This window comes from Balaenoptera borealis (genome assembly GCF_965194805.1).
Source record: "Balaenoptera borealis genome assembly, chromosome: 9".
Taxonomy (NCBI): Eukaryota; Metazoa; Chordata; class Mammalia; order Artiodactyla; family Balaenopteridae; genus Balaenoptera; species Balaenoptera borealis.
The window spans coordinates 33,696,212-33,711,086 of record NC_138873.1 but is presented as its reverse complement, the minus strand read 5'-3'; the positions used below and the strand labels follow the sequence as shown (position 1 = coordinate 33,711,086).

At 36.3% G+C, this 14,875-nt stretch overlaps 1 protein-coding gene across 2 annotated transcripts in view; it reads left to right on the top strand.

Annotated features, from left to right (window-relative positions):
* LAMA2 (laminin subunit alpha 2) overlaps positions 1-14,875 on the top strand; it is a 626,305-nt gene that overhangs the window by 119,219 nt on the left and 492,211 nt on the right. The window lies entirely within an intron of this gene.

Genomic DNA, 14,875 nt, shown 5'->3' with positions numbered 1-14,875 from the left:
CTGAGTTTGGGAGTGTTCCTCCCTCTGCTACATTTTGGAAGAGTTTGAGAAGGATAGGTGTTAGCTCTTCTCTAAATGTTTGATAGAATTCACCTGTGAAGCCATCTGGTCCTGGGCTTTTGTTTGTTGGAAGATTTTTAATCACAGTTTCAATTTCAGTGCTTGTGATTGGTCTGTTCATATTTTCTATTTCTTCCTGGTTCAATCTCAGCAGGTTGTGCATTTCTAAGAATTTGTCCATTTCTTTCAGGTTGTCCATTTTATTGGCATAGAGTTGCTTGTAGTAATCTCTCATGATCCTTTGTATTTCTGCAGTGTCAGTTGTTACTTCTACTTTTTCATTTCTAAATCTATTGATGTGAGTCTTCTCCCTTTTTTTCTTGATGAGTCTGGCTAATGGTTTATCAATTTTGTTTATCTTCTCAAAGAACCAGCTTTTAGTTTTATTGATCTTTGCTATTGTTTCCTTCATTTCTTTTTCATTTATTTCTGATCTGATCTTTATGATTTCTTTCCTTCTGCTAACTTTGGGGTTTTTTTGTTCTTCTTTCTCTAATTGCTTTAGGTGCAAGGTTAGGTTGTTTATTTGAGATGTCTGTTGTTTCTTGAGGTAGGATTGTATTGCTATAAACTTCCCTGTTAGAACTGCTTTTGCTGCATCCCATAGGTTTTGGGTCGTTGTGTCTCCATTGTCATTTGTTTCTAGGTATTTTTTGATTTCCCCTTTGACTTCTTCAGTGATCACTTCGTTATTAAGTAGTGTATTGTGTAGCCTCCATGTGTTTGTATTTTTTACAGATTTTTTCCTATAATTGATATCTAGTCTCATAGCATTGTGGTCAGAAAATATACTTGATACGATTTCAATATTCTTAAATTTACCAAGACTTGATCTGTGACCCAAGATATGACCTATCCTGGAGAATGTTCCATGAGCACTTGAGAAAAATGTGTATTCTGTTGTTTTTGGGTGGAATGTCCTATAAATGTCAATTAAGTCCATCTTCTTTAATCTATCATTTAAAGCTTGTGTTTCCTTATTTATTTTCATTTTGGATGATCTGTCCTTTGGTGAAAGTGGGGTGTTAAAGTCCCCTACTATGATTGTGTTACTGTCGATTTCCCCTTTTATGGCTGTTAGTATTTGCCTTATGTATTGAGGTGCTCCTATGTTGGGTGCATAAATATTTACAATTGTTATACCTTCCTCTTGGATCGATCCCTTGATCATTATATAGTGTCCTTCTTTGTCTCTTGTAATAGTCTTTATTTTAAAGTCTATTTTGTCTGATATGAGAATTGCTACTCCAGCTTTCTTTTGATTTCCATTTGCATGGAATATCTTTTTCCATCCCTTCACTTTCAGTCTGTATGTGTCTCTAGGTCTGAAGTGGGTCTCTTGTAGACAGCATATATATGGGTCTTGTTTTTGTATCCATTCAGCCAGTCTGTGTCTTTTGGTGGGAGCATTTAATCCATTTACATTTAAGGTAATTATTGATATGTATGTTCCTATTCCCATTTTCTTAAATGTTTTGGGTTTGTTATTGTAGGTGTTTTCCTTCTCTTGTGTTTCTTGCCTAGAGAAGTTCCTTTAGCATTTGTTGTAAAGCTGGTTTGGTGGTGCTGAACTCTCTCAGCTTTTGCTTGTCTGTAAAGGTTTTAATTTCTCCATCACATCTGAATGAGATCCTTGCTGGGTAGAGTAATCTTGGTTGTAGGTTTTTCTGCTTCATCACTTTAAGTATATCCTGCCACTCCCTTCTGGCTTGCAGAGTTTCTGCTGAAGGATCAGCTGTTAACCTTATGGGGATTCCCTTGTGTGTTATTTGTTGTTTTTCCCTTGCTGCTTTTAATATGTTTTCTTTATATTTAATTTTTGACATTTTGATTAATATGTGTCTTGGCGTGTTTCTCCTTGGGTTTATCCTGTATGGGACTCTCTGTGCTTCCAGGACTTAATTAACTATTTCCTTTCCCATATTAGGGAAGTTTTCAACTATAATCTCTTCAAATATTTTCTCAGTCCCTTTCTTTTTCTCTTCTTCTTCTGGGACCCCTATAATTCGAATGTTGGTGCATTTAATATTGTCCCAGAGGTCTCTGAGACTGTCCTCAGTTCTTTTCATTCTTTTTTCTTTATTGTGCTCTGCAGTAGTTATTTCCACCATTTTATCTTTCAGGTCACTTATCCGTTCTTCTGCCTCAGTTATTCTGCTATTGATCCCGTCTAGAGTATTTTTAATTTCATTTATTGTGTTTTTCATCGTTGCTTGGTTCCTCTTTAGTTTTTCTACGTCCTTGTTAAATGTTTCTTGCATTTTGTCTATTGTATTTCCAAGATTTTGGAACTTCCTTACTATCATTATTCTGAATTATTTTTCACGTAGACTACCTATTTCCTCTTCATTTGTTAGGTTTGGTGTGTTTTGACCCTGCTCCTTCATCTGCTGTGCGTTTTTCTGTCATCTCATTTTGCTTATCTTACTGTGTTTGGGGTCTCCTTTTCACAGGCTGCAGGTTCGTAGTTCCCGTTGTTTTTGGTATCTGTCCCCAGTGGCTAAGGTTGGTTCAGTGGGTTGTGTAGGCTTCCTGGTGGAGGGGACTAGTGCCTGTGTTCTGGTGGATGAGGCTGGATCTTGTCTTTCTGGTGGGCACGTCCACGTCTGGTGGTGTGTTTTGGGGTGTCTGTGGCCTTATTATGATTTTAGACAGCCTCTCTGCTAATGGATGGGGTGGTGTTCCTGTCTTGCTAGTTGTTTGGCATAGGGTGTCCAGCACTATTGCTTGCTGGTCGTTGAGTGTAGCTGGGTCTTGGTGTTGTGATGGAGATCACTGGGAGATTTTCATCGTTTGGTATTACGTGGAGCTGGGAGGTCTCTTGTGGACCAGTGTCTTGAAGTTCGCTCTCCCACCTCAGAGGCACAGCCCTGATGCCTGGCTGGAGCACCAAGAGCCTTTCATCCACACGGCTCAGAATAAAAGGGAGAAAAAAATAGAAAGAAAAAAGAAAGAGGATAAAATATATTAAAATAAAATAAAGATAAAATAAAATAAAGTTATTAAAATAAAGAATAAAATGTAATGATTAAGAAAAAAAATTTTTTTTCTAAAGTAAAAAAAGCAAAAAACAAAAAAAACACGGATGGACAGAACCCTAGGACAAATGGTGAAAGCAAAGCTATACAGACAAAATCTCACACAGAAGCATGCACATATACACTCACAAAAAGAGGAAGAGGGGAAAAAATAATATATCCTCTCCCAAAGCCCACCTCCTCAATATGGGATGATTCGTTGTCTATTCAGGTATTCCACAGATGCAGGTACATCAAGTTGTTTGTGGAGCTTTATCTGCTGCTTCTGAGGCTGCTGGGAGAAATTTTCCTTTCTCTTTGTTCGTACAGCTGCTGGGGTTCAGCTTTGGATTTGGACCCGCCTCTGCATGTAGGTCGCCTGAGGGCGTCTGTTCCCCACCCAGACAGAACGGGGTTAAAGGAGCAGCTGCTTCGGGGGCTCTGGCTCACTCAGCCCGGGGGGAGGGAGGGGCACGGATGCGGGGCGAGCCTGCGGCGGCAGAGACCGGCGGCGTGACGTTGCACCAGCCTGAGGCGCGCTGTGCGTTCTCCCGGGGAAGTTGTCCCTGGATCACAGGACCCTGGCAGTGGCGGGCTGCACAGGCTCCCGGGAGGAGCGGTGTGGAGAGTGACCTGTGCTTGCACACAGGCTTCTTGGTTGGCCAGTGCTTTTCTGATGGAGGAATATATCAGAAATATTAACAGCCAGCTTTCTCCATTTTAGGCTGCCATTTTTTCCTAAGAGCTGCTACACATCAAGTATACCCAAATTGCCTTTCTGAAATACGGGAACACAAGTGTACTGTCAGTAAAATGGTGTGTGTTGATTAGTTTGTCTTTGGGGTACAGTTGAGTCATCAGGCGATGGAGATGCTGCTGACGTTTCACGCAGCCTGCCGTGGTGTGCTGGCTTTATTGGCTTCCTAGCAGCGACACTGACACAAATTGTCAGATTTTATGGGCAGTTTTAAACCTAATGAAATACATCCTCAAGAAACTTCCCTCACCATTTTAGTAGCTGTACAGTTTGAAAGGAAAGAACCAAGGTACACAACACATGATAGTTCAGGACTGAAATCATGGAAGACGGTGACAACATGCTTATTTTGTTCTTGCACATGGTGTCATTACCTGCACGATGGGATACTGATGCTGTCTCAGAGGCTGGCATTAATCTTTGTACCAAAGCTTGCAGAAACCCTGCATGCATTCACTGATGCAAGTGTTGCTGTCCATCTTCTTGATCTTAAGATTACTCCTTTGGGATATAAGGTAATATAAGGCTGCCAAACTTTAAAAAAAAATTCAAAGTTAGTGAAGGTAAGAGATGATCATTTTCTTCCAGTACTGAAAATTAACTACAAAGCCACATAAGAATTTACATCCATCATCCTATTTCATCATAACCCTGGGAGAGTGGAAATATAGTTAGTCCTATTATACCAATGAGAACTAAAAGTTTTGCTTGTATTTGGTCCCAGGTCTACAAGAATCCAAAGATGTAGCTTTAATTAGTACTATATAGAGTCTCCTAACAAAGCAGTTGTTTTACTAAAATCTTGCTGTTTGTTAAATCTAGATTCAAAAAAATTCTATTTCCACGTGTAAAGGAATGCTGAGAAAAATATACATTCAAAGATAGCTTATCTTTTCATTTTTTCTACCTCTTGAAGTACTCCCTAAATAGTGATAGAGTCAAGATCTGTATATTGCCAGGACCTTTGGCAGGGAAAGATGACTTTTTGGATAGAATCACTTGTAGGAATTTTCCAAATGATTCACACAGAATCAACTTAATCTTCTGGAAAACATTGTAGGGACCACAAATACATATTGTACCCTGGATGTAGAGGGCTTACTGCAGTGTGGTCTGTGATTTTTTTTTTTTTTTTTGGTATGCATAACCCAAATACCTAGATAGAAATGGCTAATTTTAGCACTTCTACTATAAAACAGTTTCGTACAAGAGAATATCTTCATTCATATTAAACATACCAGTATCTCTACCAACTACAATTAATTAAGAAACACATGCCATTGAAATCTCACCTGGTGGTGATGAGGAAACAATCCTCTCCACTGGGTGTCTTTGGAGAGTATAGAAGTTAACTCTTTAGTAAAATAAAGACTCATTTAGTATAAAAATTGCCTATAAAATGCTTGAGCCAATGTAGAAATAAGTTAATTATCTTCCCACCCAGACTACAATCTCTCAACTATTAGGAATTCTCTCTCTTTTTGCTTCCAAGCACTTTGGAGTTATGGCTGAAATTTTTTAAAATACTAAAACGGGAATTTATTTTTAAAAATAGGGTATAAAAGGATTCTTCACTTGTCAGAAAGATTCATCTTACAGTTTCTTATTGATTTTTTTTCCCCGACTATATTCAGAGCTTGTAATTTTATTTTCCCAACTTCGGTTCACACAGATTTTCAAGGGTACCACAACTGCAGAAGATAAAGCATGCTGGTGTTATTTATGTGTCATAGATAGTAAAATTGAGTCACAATGTCTTGCCAAGAATGACAAAAACTCAATACTAGAGTCAAGGTTACGGCTCAGATTCTTTAAAAATTGTGTTGTGACTAGTTTTTCAAAAACCTCAAAATTTTGCCTAATATTCCACAACTTCTTTTTTTTTTTTTTTTTTAATTTATTTATTTATTTTTATTTTTGGCTGTGTTGGGTCTTCGTTTCTGTGCGAGGGCTTTCTCTAGTTGCGGCAAGCGGGGGCCACTCTTCATCGCGGTGCGCGGGCCTCTCACTATCGCGGCCTCTCTTGTTGCAGAGCACAGGCTCCAGACACGCAGGCTCAGTAGTTGTGGCTCACGGGCCTAGTTGCTCCGCGGCATGTGGGATCTTCCCAGACCAGGGCTCGAACCCGTGTCCCCTGCATTAGCAGGCAGATTCTCAACCACTGCGCCACCAGGGAAGCCCTATTCCACAACTTCTAATTGGGATAGTTATTTTAAAAAATCACAAAGTGCTTAATCCAAAAATCCAGGCCGGAGACAGACATTAGAGTGAGTCTTCAGAAAAATGAAGAAATAATTTTTTTGAAAAGCATAGAGTCATTAATTAAATATTTGACCTTTTGTGGCTTCTCAAATGTCCATTTTCAAAAAGAAGCAGTTAGAAGGAAAAGATATGAATGTAAATTCGGGGCCAGAGGACAAAAATAGTTTAAATTGCCTTGATATATGTTCACAGATTGCAAATGAGCACTTCTTAAAATTTAAACCCTTGAATGTGATATCTCAGGCACTGAGTTTTTTATGTATACAATGTGATTCTTACTGCCTTCCAGCTGTGTTCTGATTTCAGAAGATGACCTTTCCTATAAGTTTTATATGTAACTCATAAAATGCACGACTCTGGAGAACAATTATCATGACAGGGAGTGTGCTTTCTTGATTATGCGGTGGGGTCCTGTTTCCCACCTCTGTTTTTGAAGGATATTAAAGGTAAGATTAAAAATGCTCCAGTCGTTCTGCTTGCTTGATTGTAACAGTGAAGGAGACAAAATTGATTCTAGCTTATGGCTCAGTGTTTCAATGTTATTCGGCAGCACCTGTTGGCCAGCAGCTGTTGGGGATTATTGCAGGTTTCTTTGTCAGGAACAATGTGGCAACAGTAATAAATCAGATTTAAACTGGTTACTGAATTGGTTTAAAAGGTTTAAAAGTCTTTTTATAATCAAAGATGTTAATTCTAAGTGGTGAACCCGAATGAACCTGTATATATCTTGGGACCAAGTTATACTTTCTAAATCTGGTTAATGACCATACATGTACTGAAGCCAGGACAATTTTCTCCCAGAAATACAGCAACATTGAAAGTATCCCTACCAAACATGCCTGAAAAGATGGGAAAGCTACAATATTCCTTTAATTTTTTTTCCTTTGGTTCAGGTGAAATGGAGGATACAGCTCTGATCATTAGAATTTCATATGGCAGGTGCTCACAGACATAGTGGATTTGAGGAAATCAGTTTTCACTAATCTAGAAAATTCTCTCCTCGAGAGAGAAGGGATTTAAAAACTTTCATGATCTATTTAAATTCAACATATCTTTCTCCTATTCTGAATAGGGAAAAGTGACTCTAAGGTCATAATGTGGAATTGACTTCTCCCTTCCTAGTATATTATGACATTTCACATTAAGGCAAAATAGGGAGAAACATTCACGGGTGAAGAGGAAGGAGAGAAATGTAGTTTTTTACTTTATTAGTTTTCATGACAGTACATACTTTATACAGTCCATCATTCCTGGTTGTCTAAATATGTGTTTTCCCTAAGGTAAAGTCTCAAAAATTTCAGAAGATGTTTTAGGAGTTCTGTCAGAGAGGTGAATGGTCTAGAACTAAAGCAAATGTAATATGACTTTTTATTTAATATATTTGTTTCCTATATCTATGCCTTTATCTATGCATACATGTACATCCATATGCCAAAAATTCGTGTTTGTTTTCTCATATTCAAATTTTATTAGTGAGAATAGCAGACTTATACATAATCTCATTTATTTATGTGGAGACTAGCCCACCTTGCTCATTTTTTTTTTAAATTGGTGAGTGACTATCTATCTATCTATCTATTTATTTATTTATTTATTATTTTTGGCTGTGTTGGGTCTTCGCTTCTGTGCGAGGGCTTTCTCTAGTTGCGGCAAGCGGGGGCCACTCTTCATAGCGGTATGCGGGCCTCTCACTATCGCGGCCTCTCTTGTTGCGGAGCACAGGCTCCAGATGCGCAGGCTCAGTAGTTGTGGCTCACGGGCCTAGCTGCTCCACGGCATGTGGAATCTTCCCAGACCAGGGCTCGAACCCGTGCCCCCTGCATTAGCAGGCAGATTCTCAGCCACTGAGCCACCAGGGAAGCCCCTTGCTCATTTTACTTTGTAAACCCACTCACTATTCTTCTTACCCCTTCTTCTCTTTCTTTTCATCCTTCACTAATAGAGCCTTCAGCTACTAAGGCAAGACATGCAGACCACTTTCTGAGGAGTAACTTAAACACATACATCATTTTGGTGGCAAACCTGACAGTCACCAGTCTTTTATAAAATCAGGTCCCTGCTCTTTTGGTAACAGGGTTAAGAAATGCTACACCAGCTCCTTGTGTGGAGAAAAGAGATCTGCTGATTGTTCTATTTGGAAGCCTTGAGCCCACCCCCATGTCTTTGCACATTTATGAAATTACTGTGACTTGTCTTTTATATCTTTTTGAGCGTTTATGTAATTAGGTTAGGCTCTACCTAATGGAGAGGAGTTGTGCTTATTCTGTGCCTAGTGGTTCATCCATCTCTGAGTCTTTCCGAACATGAAAGGTGGCAGTAGTGTGCCCGGCATCAAGACTGAGCAAAGAAAAGATCTTCAGAGACTACTCTTGAAATCTGTTCTGAGAACACATGGTTTTCCTAGAGCTGTTTACTTCAGGACTTTCGGGGTCAGGAGGAAAGCTTTTCAACAAATCTGGTTCCTTTTCAAAACTACTTTTGGTAGTTTTTTTACATGTGCCTGGTAATTCATTTTAAGTGGTGAAGGGAGGGAGATAATGAGTAGATAGAATTCTAAATGCACTAAGGCTCTTTTATGATCCTATTTTTTTTTCATAAATTTTATCTGGTAGCATACAAAAATTGTAAAAATGAGTAGGTTTAATGTTGCTGACTACAGAAAATTTATTGAAAGAGGGCAGATGCAGCCCTAGGCTCCTGAACCATGGCTTATATTGTCCCTTTGCTTCCTCCAACCCAGGGCCCAACTGTAGACTTTCAGGATTAATTTTAGTCATTTCACACAATTCCATACTGTACCTTGTCTTTCTGCAAAGCAAAGGTAATGTTGTAGTTCAAAACTCGGCCATCCATGACCCTTAGGATATATGTTTTTATTATTTCTGGCAGGGACATTTAAAATTTCTTTACCTACATTTTGCACTTATTTGCATTCTTAAACACAGAATGTAGATGATAAATTTACTGATTTTTGTAACTCATTCACTATTACTGTAATTATAGTTCTGATTTAAATACAGTGATAACATTATACACTGTAAATTTATTTAGAACTGTTTATCTCTATCTGCAAATAACCCCAGACTCCAGTACTGCTACCACCCTTAATTTGTTTCCTTAAAACGGCTGTAATTTGGAATTAAAATTATTAAAGTTGTTATAATTATTTATGAAAAAAAGGATTTATCCATTCTCCTATGGATAAAATGCACACTTATTTTGGATATTAAGAAGACTTTGTTCATTTTTGGAATACTTCCTTCTTCTTGGCTATTCACTGGAAATAGCCAGTTATCATTTTTACATGTCTCTCAAAATTATTGCAGTTTCATTAAAGATAATGGGGTTTTGTCCTAGTGGAAAGATACTATGAAAATAATGCTTGCCCACTGAAGGACAAGAATAATACTGTATTGTTTTTCTGGTTCATCAAGGTGATGGTTCATAAAGAATAAATAAATGTTCCATTGACAATGTTAGTTATGTATTCTAGTTTATTAAATGAATTCAAGCACAGTAAAAAGAAAATCATTTTCAAACCTGCTGCGCTTGGCCCAAAAACTGATTATGTTTTTGTCTATGGTATATACATCTTAAAGGCTTTATTTAGAGTCAGTGACAAATGTGCCATCTATATGTGATAAGATATAAAATGTTTACCTTAATAGGAAGGTGCTATAATGTCCCCTTCTCATTCAACATAATCATATTACAAATTCCCATCTCTTCTTGAAGTCTTATCTATGGCTATCAGACTATGATATGAAACTCACTTTTAAAAATAAAGCAAGTATAGCCAAATATCATTAGTCTTTCAACTTTTTTGTATATTGATATTTATTCATTTTTTTGAATAAATAGGCTAATATGATAACAAATAACCAAATAGTTATTAAGATGGTCAGGGAAGACCTAGTAAAATAATCCAGAGTTGCACATTATAGGAACCAAAAGAGTGACTGGAGCATAGAAGGTATGGGTTAGAGAAATAGAATGTTCCTATTCTAGAAAGAAATATCAGAGAGGTAGACAGGACCAGAACATGTAGGGCTTTGTAAGTCAGGAGAAACATTTGCATTTTATTCTAAATAGATTGTAAGTAGAGATGTGTATTACTTCTGACATATTTTAGAAAGATTTATGTGGCTACCATATGGAGAATTTATTATTGGGATGCAAGAGCTGAAGTAGGGAGACGAACTAAGAGGCTGTAGGAACCCAGGTGTGAGGGCGGCTTGTATAGGGTGGATTTCATGGAAATGAGAAAAAAGGTGTGTATGGGATTTTTGGCAGGCAGAATAAATACTACTTTCTGCTGAATTGGATGTAGGTGATAAGGAAAAAAGGAGAAAGTTTAATTAAGGTAGTTAGGAAAGGAAAATCAAGGATAGATCCTAGATTTTGGTCTTGAGCAGTTACGTGGATGCTGATGTCATTGAAAGTGCTGGAATAGATGAGGAGGAGAGCAAGATTTTTAGGGAGGAAAGGCTGGGGAATAAAGAGTTTAATTTGAGACATCTTTTAGACATCAAAATAGAGCAAGGTCCTTGAGAAAGTGGGAGAGGTTGTAATACAGACTTTATAGACCACGTGTGGAGAGCTTGGTCTTTGATAGGAGTGTCGTTTCCTCTATGCCAACAGTGATGTGAACATGAGAAGGTTTCTGTCTCATTGCTTCTAATTTCTTGAAGGGGTATGAGACAAGACCAACATTGGAAAATAAGGCAGAGGAGGATGGAGTCTAGTACACTTGAAGAGCAAGAAGATATGGGTACCTCAGCTATGCCTTTTCTGGTCATCTTACATTTGGATCCTGTGTACTTTTTACATTGGTCTGGGCTACCTAGCAAAACCCGGAGCTGGGTTTGTCCCCTCTGCGCCTTTACCTCTTCAGTGGGCCGTTCTGGTTTTAGGTTCTACATCTTACAGTCAGTATTCATTCATGCACAAGTATTTATTGAGTTTCAACTTATCGAGTACAAGACGCTGCATTTAATCATTCCAACTTTAAGTTTTTCATCATTCCATCATCTAGATTTAAGCTGCATCAGAAGAATCCATATAAAACCTGCCTTCAGATGGCTCGTTAGTTTTATAAAGATTCTCTAAAGTTGTGTTTTCTGAGTACAAAACAGAAGAAAAATACCATTCATACTGTGCACACTTTCTAGATGTTTGACTATGGTAGAATTATTTAACCTACCATCTTTAAAACAAGGAATATAAAATCCAGCTAACAGAGCAGAACATAAATATGAACAAGTAAGGACATAAGGATTATGAACTAATAAGTGTTCAATATTGTCATTAGACTCTAACCAAGCATGAGTATATCCGGTATTATATTCTGTCAGGGAGAATTATCAAGCCTTAATGCTTTGAAATAGAACTAAGGAATCTCTTCAAATAAGAAATTAAATAGAATTTACTCCAGGGTAACTAATTAACACTTTTCAAAATAGCTGAGAACACTCTTGTCTGAAATTGAACTCAATATAGATCATTTATCATTAAAAATGTAAACATACTAACTAAATGACACCAATTTAGAGTTTAAAAGCTGCTGTAATCTTATTTGGAGATACAAATCAAGAATAGATATTAAGGAGAAGTTATCTTAATTAATCATATCAAATCTCCCGGGTTTCCCCACTTCCCTTAAAAATACATGTATAAGTTTAGGCTGATTGTCTTTGCTGTGAGATCATCAAAGTCATGTGTTTAATTTGAGAAGCACTGGTGACAAATGAGAGCCAGAAAAGGGGGCCTCACTTGTGAACCCCTAAGGAAAAGGAAATATGCAGCGTCTCAACCACTTTTGCTTCTCCCTACAGTTTATCTGTATTATGGATTGTAGAGGTATTTTTTAACAATATTGTTCTTAGTGTAATAATATTCACAAATATTTCACCATGAAAAGCACTAAACATTTTAAGTATACAATATTAAATGCACCATCTTTGATAATTATTTTTATTGACCATATTCTTGTCAACTCTAACTTTATTAAGAAATTTAATACCCTAACACTCCAGAATTTTAAACTTGTTCAGGTCTTTAAAGTTTTCTTATGACTGTCAAAGGAAGGTATTTCTTTAAATAAATATAGTATTCCTCATTGTTCCTAATCGAAAGATCTCTTTTATGTAGTCTGCACAAGAAAATGGAAATGATGCACAAAAATACAGCTTTTTATCATCCAAGTTGTTTATGCATCTTGGGTTTGCTTATTTTTGCAATCGTGTGCATTTTAAAATTGCCATTTGTATTTTGTTTTCTAGCTTTTGACTGTAGTGGAAATTTGGATTGAAGACAATAGGAACTGTGATGTACAATATATAAGCTTGCATCCAGCTGAGAAAAACCACCACTCTTGTCTGTGCTTCAATCAATAGGAGATTTTCTTTCAGTTTGTTTAGAATAACCAGGTCCTGTCATCTGCATAGAATACAATATTTGACAGAAAGATTTTTCTTTTGCCCTTTGTGGCTTAAATGCTGAATGCCACAAAAACTTCTGTCTAGCTGAAGAACAGTTTAAGGTATCCTCTATGATGATGGGTAACAATAAAACCAAATAAAATTTTAAATTACTATGCATTGTAGACCAAGAACCATTATCTGAATACCAAACAGAGCCAAAAAATTCTCTAAGATCCAGATTAGACATAAAAACGTTTTAAAAACAGGTATGCAGGTAGGTAGTATAAACCATTTTGGAAAACTCCTTGGCATTATTTACTGAAGTTAATAAATGCATACTCTGTGAAGGTGCAATTCAACTAGTAGGCATGTATTCAAGAGAAATGTGTGCACCAAACACACATCCAAAAATGCTTGTAACAGCACTATTAATAATATCTAAAGCTGGAACTAACCTATGACATAAATATAAGCGTGGATAAATATTTTTGGGCATAGTCATGTAAGGGATACTATAAAGCAGTAAAAATGAACCTATACCTGACAGCATGGGTAAATCCTCAAACATAATGTTGAGCAAAGGAAATTAGACATAAAAGGCTGTATACTGCATGATTCTATTTATACAACATTCAAAAATAGATACAACTGAACTATCGTGTTAGAACTTAGGAGAGTAGTTATCTTTAAGGAGGGTGGATACAGGGATTGCGAGGGTAGATTCAGGGATAATCGTTATATAGGTTTTTAGTTATGATAGTACATTGATAATATTAGTATAAGACATTAAGATTTTACATTTAAATTATGAAAAGATAATACATGTGTACATTTTTATATTGGTACATATATATATAAAATACATGGTATTTATAATATATAATATGTTGGTATGTAGCATGTACCAATTTTAAAAATGCTTTAAAAAGAAGAAAAAAATTTCAGGATATAAAAAATACTTCATTTCCTTTTCGCTAGAGATAATTCAATTATGTACAAGTCGCATATGCATATATACGTTAAAATATGCTAAATAAGCAATTCAACAACTCCATTTAGGCTTCTGATGGGTCACAAAACAGAACTAAGTTTAGTTACATTTCATTTAGCCACTTAAAAAATTAAAGTGAAAACTGTTTATCTTTCTTAACAATCTTCAAGTATTTTAACTATAAGCAAACTTAACATGATTTAATGTTAAAGTTTTTGTAACTCAGTCTGTTGAATTCATCTTGATTTTCATCAAGTTCAATAATTCATTTCAATTTTAAGTTAAAACATTTTATTTTGCTCCTACTCTATGGGAGACACTATGGTTTTTATATAATAAATGTTCCTATTGTGGCATCCCAGTTAGAAAATTTTGTACATAAGAGTACTATTGATTTCAGCAAGTGAGTACATATGTGAATCTCTGGATTAGTTATCGACTGCTCAGAAAATGCACTATGAAAGGTAGAAGATCTGTGTAAACATGCCTGGCATCTGGCAGCTGAACTTGGTAATATAAAGTCTAGCAAAACTTTATTATTCAGATATATAATGTATTACTTAAAAAAACTACTTTTCATAATCTCTTGGGATGCATTATCTAAGAGGATGATAAAGGTGATACTAAGCTGCTATTTCCCAGGCATATGTCATGTGCTGGGCACTTAGTGCTATGGCCGATAATACATATGATACCTATATTTCCAGAGAGAGTTAATTTAAACAAGGAATTTTTTTCTGCCTTAAAATTGGTGAAGTGATTTTCCTAAAATCATTATTTCACTTATACTATTGAAGAGAAAATTGACCATTTTTAAAGAAGAATGCCATCATTTTATGGCTATCATCCAGGATACTTAAAGATTCTTTAAAAAATTTAGGGAAAGCAAATGCAGTTATCCTACCTTAGATCTTGTAGATCTAAATATATGCACAGAAATACCTAGTATCCTGAAACCAGCAGTTTCGTTACTGATGACATCTTTTTCCATTACATGATCTGAAAAATTTAAAGGGATTTTCCAGTCTACTTTGCATGGAAAAAAATAGAATGAGAATATTTCTTTTTCAAATCTAGTTGCCTTGGAACAAGAGTGAACGACTGTGTTGGATGTTGTAAAGTGTTTTTGCTATTTCAAGTTAGAATTGGTTGTGAAATAATAGCGTCACGCTGAATAAAAGATTTTCTTTTAAGAAACAAAAATTAAGTATTTTAGAAAAGGATCTACTAAAAGAAAGGACATGATGATCTTTTATGTTGCTTTAAGAAGCATATGCAGTAACTCTAAGAGGGTTGAACATGTCAGGAAATTAATCTGAAGGCAAACTTGCATAGATGAGAAAAATCAGAAATGATGACTAGGGTC